The sequence below is a fragment of the Loxodonta africana genome, chromosome 6 (genome assembly GCF_030014295.1).
Source record: "Loxodonta africana isolate mLoxAfr1 chromosome 6, mLoxAfr1.hap2, whole genome shotgun sequence".
NCBI classification, from domain to species: domain Eukaryota; kingdom Metazoa; phylum Chordata; class Mammalia; order Proboscidea; family Elephantidae; genus Loxodonta; species Loxodonta africana.
The window spans coordinates 88,567,328-88,576,202 of NC_087347.1; the positions used below are offsets into that span (position 1 = coordinate 88,567,328).

The 8,875-nt window shown below is 40.4% G+C and overlaps 1 pseudogene; it reads left to right on the forward strand.

Annotated features, from left to right (window-relative positions):
- The first annotated feature begins 500 nt into the window (after positions 1-500).
- Positions 501-673, forward strand: LOC111749488 (U2 spliceosomal RNA; annotated as a pseudogene).
- Positions 674-8,875: the final 8,202 nt, after the last annotated feature.

Genomic DNA, 8,875 nt, shown 5'->3' on the forward strand with positions numbered 1-8,875 from the left:
AAGGGTATCTTTAGGCTAGAACTCTTATGTTTTAGATATGTGGTCCAGGACAGAAGAGAAGTAGGTGAGGATACAGATGCAACAAGATTGTCCACAAATTGGTAATTATTGAAGCTGGGTGATGGGTACATGCCAGTTTATATCTGGAAATTTCCACAATGAAAAGTTGAAAAAATAGTTTATTGATTTGAGTCCTAGAATTGTCCCTTGACTCTCAAAGGGGTTCAGAAAATATGAAAACTGGGAAGATGGAGCTGATGAATTAAGTTTAGAGAGTGTGAGTATACAATGGAGGTGTTTGGATCAGTCCTCAGGAAGAAGACAATGACACTGATCACCTTTAGTGAAAAGAAGGTGATTCTCCAAGAACATTGTATCAGGTCACAGGCACATCAGGAAAAGATTCAGAGCCCTGGTCAGGCATGGGAAATTGCGGAGGTGTCAGCCTCCACCTGAAGAGTAAAAGGGGAATGGTGTGGCTTGAGTAGAATCTTGTCTTTATCCCTTCTTTGGCTATTGGCTAAGATAAAACATAGAATCTGTTCTTATCCGTTCAAGTTTGTGATGTGTTCTCTATCTGCCTATATGGAATTGAGAGAGAGATTTGGAGCTTGCTCTGTCTACTCCTTTCCTAGCCTGGAATTGCAATACTTCCAGGAACAGTGCATTTCTTTTTGGCTTAATGACAGATTGTTTTCTGTTGTTCCCCTTGTCTCCTACAAAGTGCTCTAAATCACTCTTAATGAGACTCCAGACTGCATTTCCACCATTTGAACTGCAAGGATAGAGTTTCCTGTAAATGGAGTAGACAAAGTAGCTGGACATGAACCATTTTACCAGTGCCCTATCCAAGATGGTGTTGGATAAGAGGGCCATTTGGGGAAGCAGGGGGGAAGGATACAAGGAGAAAGCCTGAGGGAGGGAGGAAGAGGCTGAGCCTCAGCCGGAACTCCCATGCCAAGGGACAATGCACCAGGATATGTGGCCTGAGGAAGAGCCAGCGTGGGCAGCCACAGAGTGAGAGTAAGTCACATCGGAGTTCCAGAGGCGGGAGCAACCTCTGTGGTAGAACCACTGCTCCTTTGCCGGGGGAGTCAAATAAGGAGATGCTGCCCCTCACTTTTTCTTTCAACTCCAACGTGGTTCTCCTTGGGAAAGAAGGAGAAGAAGGTGTATGAGAGCAGATACAGTTCCCACCCCACTCCCACTAGACTGGCTTGTACTGGGAGGGTAAAAAAGAGAGAAAACTGAATCTTTTGACATTGAAATTTTATGTTGAAAACTAGAAACAGAACTACCCTATGATTCAGCAATCCCACTACTTGGAATATACCCTAAACCAAAAAAACAAATCCGTTGCCATAGAGTTGATTCTGACTCATAGCAACCGTATGGGTACACCCCCAACTCATAGCGACCCTATGCACAAAAGAACGAAACACTGCCCAGTCCTGTGCCACTATCTTTACAATCGTTGCTATGCTTGAGTTCACTGTTGCAGCCATTGTGTCAATCCATCTTGTTGAGCATACCCTAGAGACCTAAAAATAGAGACAATCAGACATAGGCACACCTATGTTCATTGCTGCTTTATTCACAATAGCAAGTGAATGGAAACAACCGAAGAGCTCATGAATGGATAAGCAAATTGTGGTACATACATACAATGGAATACCAAGCAACCGTAAAGAACGATGATGAGTTCGTGAAACATATTATAACACAGATGAATCTGGAGGACACAATGGTAAATGAAATAAGTCAAGCATATAAGGACAAATATTGTGTGATCCCTCTTTTATAGAAGACAAGAATAGATAAATATAGAGAGACCAATGTTCATTGACTGTCGGTGGGGGGAGAGGGGCAAAGGGAAATTATGCTTTAGACCACAGAGACTTGCTTTTTTTGGTGATGGGAAATGTGGCACCGAATGTGGATATAGTGAGCAAAGCACAACCAAAGTAAAAACGTGTGTTTGAGCACATATGGATGCGTATAGGCAAATTGGTATACGGGTAAGTACAGGTGTGTACGTAGGCGAGAACAGATAGAAATATCTATAGGTACATGCAAATTTAAATATGTGGGAACAGGCACACATACTCATTGAAGACAAAAATATAGGTATTCTTCAGATATAACCAAACATCTTCCAACATTGGTTTTCTGGGTTCGAAAGCTCAGGACCATAGTCTCATGGGACAACTCAGTCAACTGGCATAAGATAGCTCACAAAAATCATGATCTGCATCCTGGTGAAGAGAGTAGCGCCCATGGTCTCGAAAGCTTGCAAGCGGGCATCTAAGACAAAACTACGCATCTGTCTCTACTCACTAGGAGAAAAACAAGTCAGAAGGTAACAAAGACACAGAGAAGAAACAAGTCTATATGAACCAGAACCTCATCTACGCTGAGACTAGAAGAACTAGATGGTACCTGGCTACCACCAGTGACAGTTCTGACTGGGGTTACAATAGTTGGTCCTGGGTAGAATGGGAGAAAAACATAGAATAGAACTCAAATTCTAATTTTTTTTTAAAAAAAATCCAAACTGGAACGGTAGAGAACTGAGATACTCTTCAAACCTAGAACCAAGCCTATCCTCTGAGATCCCCTTTTAGCAAAATAGCAGGGTGGCACACAAAATAAAGGGTATTACCTATAAGATTGGTGCCCTACTTAACAACTATCAATATGAGTCCATAATATCAAAAATTACTCAAGAGCAAAGATGAGAAAATAAGGGGGCAGGGAAACTAGGGTACTAGAAAGGGAACAAACTGAACACAATTAAAGAGAATGCTGACACATTGTGATAAATGTAACTAATGTTACTGAGCAATTTGTGTGGAAATTGTCAAATGGGAACCTAACTTGCTGTATAAACTTTCACCAAAAACTCAATAAAACATTAAAAAAATAAATAAGAAAGAAATTTTATGTTGTTTTACTTTTGAGATTGAAGTTTAAAACTGAATAGGGCTGAATATTAGAAATGGGAAGTGACTGGGAAGTTATGGAATTGGATGAAGCCACCGTTAAGCTATTAAGGGAGCTCAGATTAAAGCAGGGATCACGTACGTGGAGACTAGGAGCAGTTCAACAGTTTTCTGCTTATACCCCAATGGAGCACCACTCTTCAATAATCATAGGATTTCTTCATTTCCTCTAGCAACACAAAAACAAAAACAGAAAAACATTGTTCAGATTTTTTAGTGTTATACCATCTACCTCCAAAATACCAAGCAAAAATCCAGCCACTCCTCTTCATCTCTCCCTGCTTTTGCCTTCCCTCTCTCACCCTGTGGAGAATCGGTGCCTTCCTGTTGCCCTCTGTGCAATTACGAGGGCCAAACTTATGCACCATCAAGGACTCTAAAAATAAATATCTATATTTTATTTTAATATTTTGCCTACTGTGACCCACTTTCAAAAGCAAGTGATGAGGCATGTCATAAATAAACATGTCTGTGAACTCTGTTAAGCAGTGTTGGTTGCTCAGCATTTGTACCATAAACTAAAGTTGTTTTCTATAGCCAGCAAAAGTTAAAAAGGTTATCCATGTCAGTAAAATTGACGTTTGAGTTCTGAAATTCCACTTGCTTCATCAAAAATCTACTTTGTTGAGGGCCGTTTCCCACTGATGATCCTGGTATTAAGAGTTCTCGTTAGTGTCACTTCTGATGTGTCTGAGTCACATGTTGAGTCACTTCCAACCCCCACCACGTGTCTGAAAACACATTTTTCAACAATTATAAAATCAAAAGCTGTGGAGCTTCCTTGCAAACAGAGCGTTTGATCAGCTGATGTTATTTTAATTTTTCACTTTAGTGAAGGACCTATGGATGTCATTAAAAATTAGAGTCAAGAGCTAGACTGTCACCTAAAAAAAAAAGTAAAGTTTCAGTTTTAGGGCTTAGCTGACATTAGGCGGTTATCGTCTGTAATTTAAATACTTCAATTTAGACAGTAAGATATATGTATGTGCTTTAAAACTTAGCACTAATATTCACTCTAGGAGTTGTTAATTAACATTTGAAGTGTCCTAAAGGTGACACACACTCCAGGGGGTGGTTTGTTAGCATTTAAGAGCCCTAATCAGGAGCCTTGGATTTGGAATTGGTGACTACAGCAACTGTGTCAACTTTTCCTATATGTTAGAAATAACTTTTTATTGGTGAAATGAATGGTTTTTGACGTATGTGTATTGCACAGGAAGCTCACCCTGAAGCAAGTCAAGTATTAATTTCAGGTGAGCCCAAAATGGTGCTTGGGTGTTTTTTCAGTCCTGTGCCTGCCACTTAATGGAGAACCTGTCACCTGATCCAACAAGAGTGACCAAATCCTGCTCCAAAACATTGTCGCGTCTGCTTCATATGAGTGTTTCATTCAAGGTGCTCATCAGAGAGCTTACAGGAACAATTCGTTTGACTCATGTGCTAGCCTGTTGCCACTGAGTTGATTCCGACTCATAGCGACCCTACAGCTACTAATCAATGTTTGATCACGGAATTCACTCCGAGGCTAATTCTCATTGATCACACCACCCAGTTGTGCAGTGGAGGGTGAGAAGGCTCTAATGATTCCAATTGTCAGAGGCCTCCTCAAAGAAGCTGACAATTGCGTACCCACAAACTGGCTTAAGGCCATTAACCACACTTGGTCTACAAGGAGTTAGTTACCATGAAATGTATTTAATGAAAAACTGAGGGCCAAGTTAAAAAAAAAAATTCTACGTAAAATGGTATGTATTTGAAAAAAAGTGACAAGTTTTCATAAGGAGATATGTGCTTTTGTCTATATAATAATAATGATTATTATTAATAACGATAATAACAATATTAAAAATTACATAAAGCTTACTATGTACCATGTGAGGAGACATGATGGCGCAACAGTTAAGTGCTCAGCTGCTAATGGAAAGGTTGGCAGTTTGAACCTAGCGGCTTCACGGGAGAAAGACCTGGCAATCTGCTCCTGTAAAGGTACAGCCTAGAAAAGCGTATGGGGCAGTTCTACTTTGTCACGTGGGGTCACTATGAGTTGACAGCACCCAAAAACAACAACATACATGTGCCATGCACTGTTCTAAGATGTAGGTATAAATTCTGTTCTAATGTATACATATATATGTATATACATATACATGCATTAGATAGATACAGATAGATAAATTCATTTAATTCTCACCACAACTCTGAAAATAAAAAATACATATATATATATATTTTTTTTTTTTTCAGAAAGATGCTATTATTATGGCTCTTTTATCAAAGAGGAAACTGAGAAACAAAATGTGACTTGTCTTAGATTACACAGATCAAGTAAGTGGGGAAGCAGTGATTTGAATCCAGGCAGTCCACTAACTGCAGAATTTGGGCTGGTAACTGTAATAGATGCCAGAGTTTATCCTTTTTGAAAAATAGCAGTCAGGGAAGTGACTAGAAGCCAAAGGAGTTTATAGGGTTAAAGAAAACTGGACTTGGTGTAAGAGCCCAGGGGGAAAACTAAGGAATTCTGAGGTTTTCCTTGGCTTCAGCAAGGCCTTTACCAACAAGGGATTTTTCTGTCAAGCATCATTTGGGCAGCAGGGCTTCTGTGATGAATTAAAAATAAAGACCTGTCAGTTGGTTGATGATGTGTACAACAGTTTTCCTAGACGCAACAGAGCTGCTGACTATTAGGAGACTCTAAAGAGAAAGGCAGACAGCAGACAACCTGCCTCTCTTTATCCCATATTTGATTTTCTTCCTTTTACATCCCTTGTATATCAGCCTAGAGTAACACAATCACTCACACAGCAAGCCACAGCAAAACCTTTTTTTCACGCAGCCGTGTTTTTCTCTATTCTTCACAACCCCTTGGAGTCCCTTGGCGGTGCACAGTTAACATGCTTGGCTGCTAGTCAAAAGGTTGGAGGTTCAAGTCCACACAGAGGTACCATGGAAGAAAGGCCTAGCAATCTATTTCTGAAAAATCAGCCACAGTAAACCTATGGAGCACAGTTCTACTCTGACATACATGAGGTTGTCATGAGTTGGAATCAATTCGATGGCAATTGGTTTGGTTTTTGGCTCTCAACTCCTCAGCAGGGGTAAGAGTTAGGATAATCTGATTATAAGCACAATTATTTGGTAAGCTGTTAACCTGAAGCTATGAATCTGATTTTGCATTTTTCTTTTGCAGATGCCTCTTCGGGCATGGTTCTTGGAACAGAAATCACCAGTCCACTTCATCATTCCATCCTTTACCCACTAAAAAAACATACTGTATAAGTGAGTGTGTGGAGGTCCACTTAAGACCCCTTTTCATTTTCCCCCCAGCAAGGCAACATGGCACATATCACTAGCAGTCCTGTTTTCTTAGCTTAGCTCTGTGTATAGTCAGGATCCTGGTGAACCACTCACTCAACCACATCTACAAACTATGGCAAACTGACCCTGAGAGCAGCAGACCAACACAGTTTCTGGGGGCTCCTACATCCAGATCCTACACCTTTTGGAGGACTTAGGCATCCTTGTAACTGTTTGTTACTTGGCAAGTTGACAAATCTTTTTAGAAATCCTCAATGTTTGTGCATAATATTATAGATATCAGAGTGCTTTTATGTAAAACTATAGTGATTACTTATTATATTTATCAAACTTTAATTGAGTACTAGGAATTGAATCCAGTGCAGGAAATTAGGAAGGAATAAGACACTGACTCTGCTGATTTATTGGGAGCTGTTTTAGTTGCAGACAATAGCAGCCCAACTTAAACCAACTTAAACAAAAAACTTATTGACTCATGTAACTATAAAGTCCAGATGTAAATTTCAGGCATTGCTGAGTCACGAGGGCTCGATTTATTTTATCAGGACTCTCTTTTCTCTTTTCATCTCTGCTTCTCTTTGTGTGCTGGCCTCATTTCCTCTTACTAAAGATAGCTTCCTCTGATACAACCTAAACAAATGGCTTTAAGAAGCTCCAGCTTAGGTCATTCTTAGAGTTTACAATTGCAGAGAATAGAGACCTTCTCCCCAGAATCCATACACCAAAAATCTAAAGAATATTCTGATTGGTCCTCCTTCATCACGTGTCCATTTGGCTGACTAACCAGGAGAAAGCAGCATTCGGATTGGCTAGGACTGGGTTACCTACTTACCCCTCAGGTGAGAAGGAGTTCAATTCCATTTGTACAATGTAAAATGTTTTTCCCACACAGGGACAGGAAAGATAGACAAAAAGGAAAGGTATTCACCGTGGTTGCCAGCCTCCAAGATAGCCCTGTGGTAGTGGGAAAAGACCCCAGACTCAAATTTAATCAAAAGGTTTTTATTAAGCCAAGACAAAGGTAATCATTCAAATGAGGCATCTGCCAGTGTGCACTGGGCAGAAGAGACTAGTAGAGTCCCCTGAATCACAGTGCTGGAGTCTCTAATATAGTTTTATAGAAGGAAGTAAAGACAAATTCTGATCGGTTATTCAGTGATACATCATTGTCAAAGGTGGGACATTCAAAGTGGGATCTTTACAATCATTGGTGAACCCAGCATATGTGGGTTTACTTGATTGGTTTAAAGGGTCTTTGTTGGCTGGTTACTACTTAGTGATACGTGTGCTTGGTTAATTAGTTACTGCTTGGCAACACCCACTATGTTGATTAGGTACTACTTGGTGACTACAAAGGCAGTTACAAGGTAACTGCAAGACATTCCTTTCTGGGAGCATACCTTTCTTGTACAGTGGAGGTTCTTGGGAGTGGCTTGCATCACTTGGTTACAAAGAAAACATTTCCTTAGTGATAGGGTTGAACCTGTGTAAAAGATTAACAGCCTGTAAGCAAGAAGCGGAAGTTGAAATAGGGTATGAGACTGAGCCTTGGATCAGTCATTTTACTTTGGACAAGTGTCTTATAATTTTGGGGCTCCGTAAACTGTCTTCTGGTATTTATATCCTTGTGAAATCTTTTTCCACAGTGAATCATGGCTGGCCTGTATGAGCAATAAAATACTGTAGAAGTGATGCTGTGTGACCTTCAAGGCTAGGTCACAAAAGACATTGCCATCATGCTTTTTCAGATTACCTGTTCTGTTACAAGTCAGTAGCCATGTTGTGAGGACACTCAAGCAGCCCTCTGAAGAGATCCACGTGAAAAGGAACTGAGGTCTTCTGCCAACAGCTTGTACCCACCTACTAGCCTTTTGAGTGAACCATCTTGCAAGTGATCTTCCAGCCCCAGAAAAGTCTTCAGAAGACTGCAGCCCTGGGCTACATCTTGACTGTAACTTCATGAGAAACCCTGAACCAGAACCACCCACCTAAGCTGCTTCTGGATTCCTGAATCACAGAAGCCATGAGACAATAAACGTTTATTGTTGGTTTAAGTTAATAAGTTTTGGGATAACCTCTTACTTATCAATAGATAATACATCCACTATACCTGCTGTCAAGTAGCTCATTACTCAGCCTGAACATTTAGACATTTACGTAACTAATGTGTGAGTTGGGTAGGCAGAGTGAGAGGACAGAAGAGAATCCTTGGTGAAAGTTTTATAGAGGAGGGCAACTTTGAGCTGGACTTTAAGGATGGACACAATGAGGAATGGCAGTCTAGGCAAAGGGGACAGCACAAAGGGTCTGAAGCTTGAAATGGAGCCATGTCTTAGGGGAAATGCAAATAGAGTAAGTGTGGCTGTAGTTAAGGCAAGGGTTTATTAGAATCATCTGGGTGGCTCAAAAACTATATAGATACTCAGATTCCACCCGTTGAGAATATGATAATTAGAAAACACTGGTTTGGGTCCCTTTTTTATTTTTGATTGGTTGGTTAGTTAGTTGCTGCGGAACAGTGTGTCTGCAGCAGCATTTCTCAGTAGGGTCTCTAGACC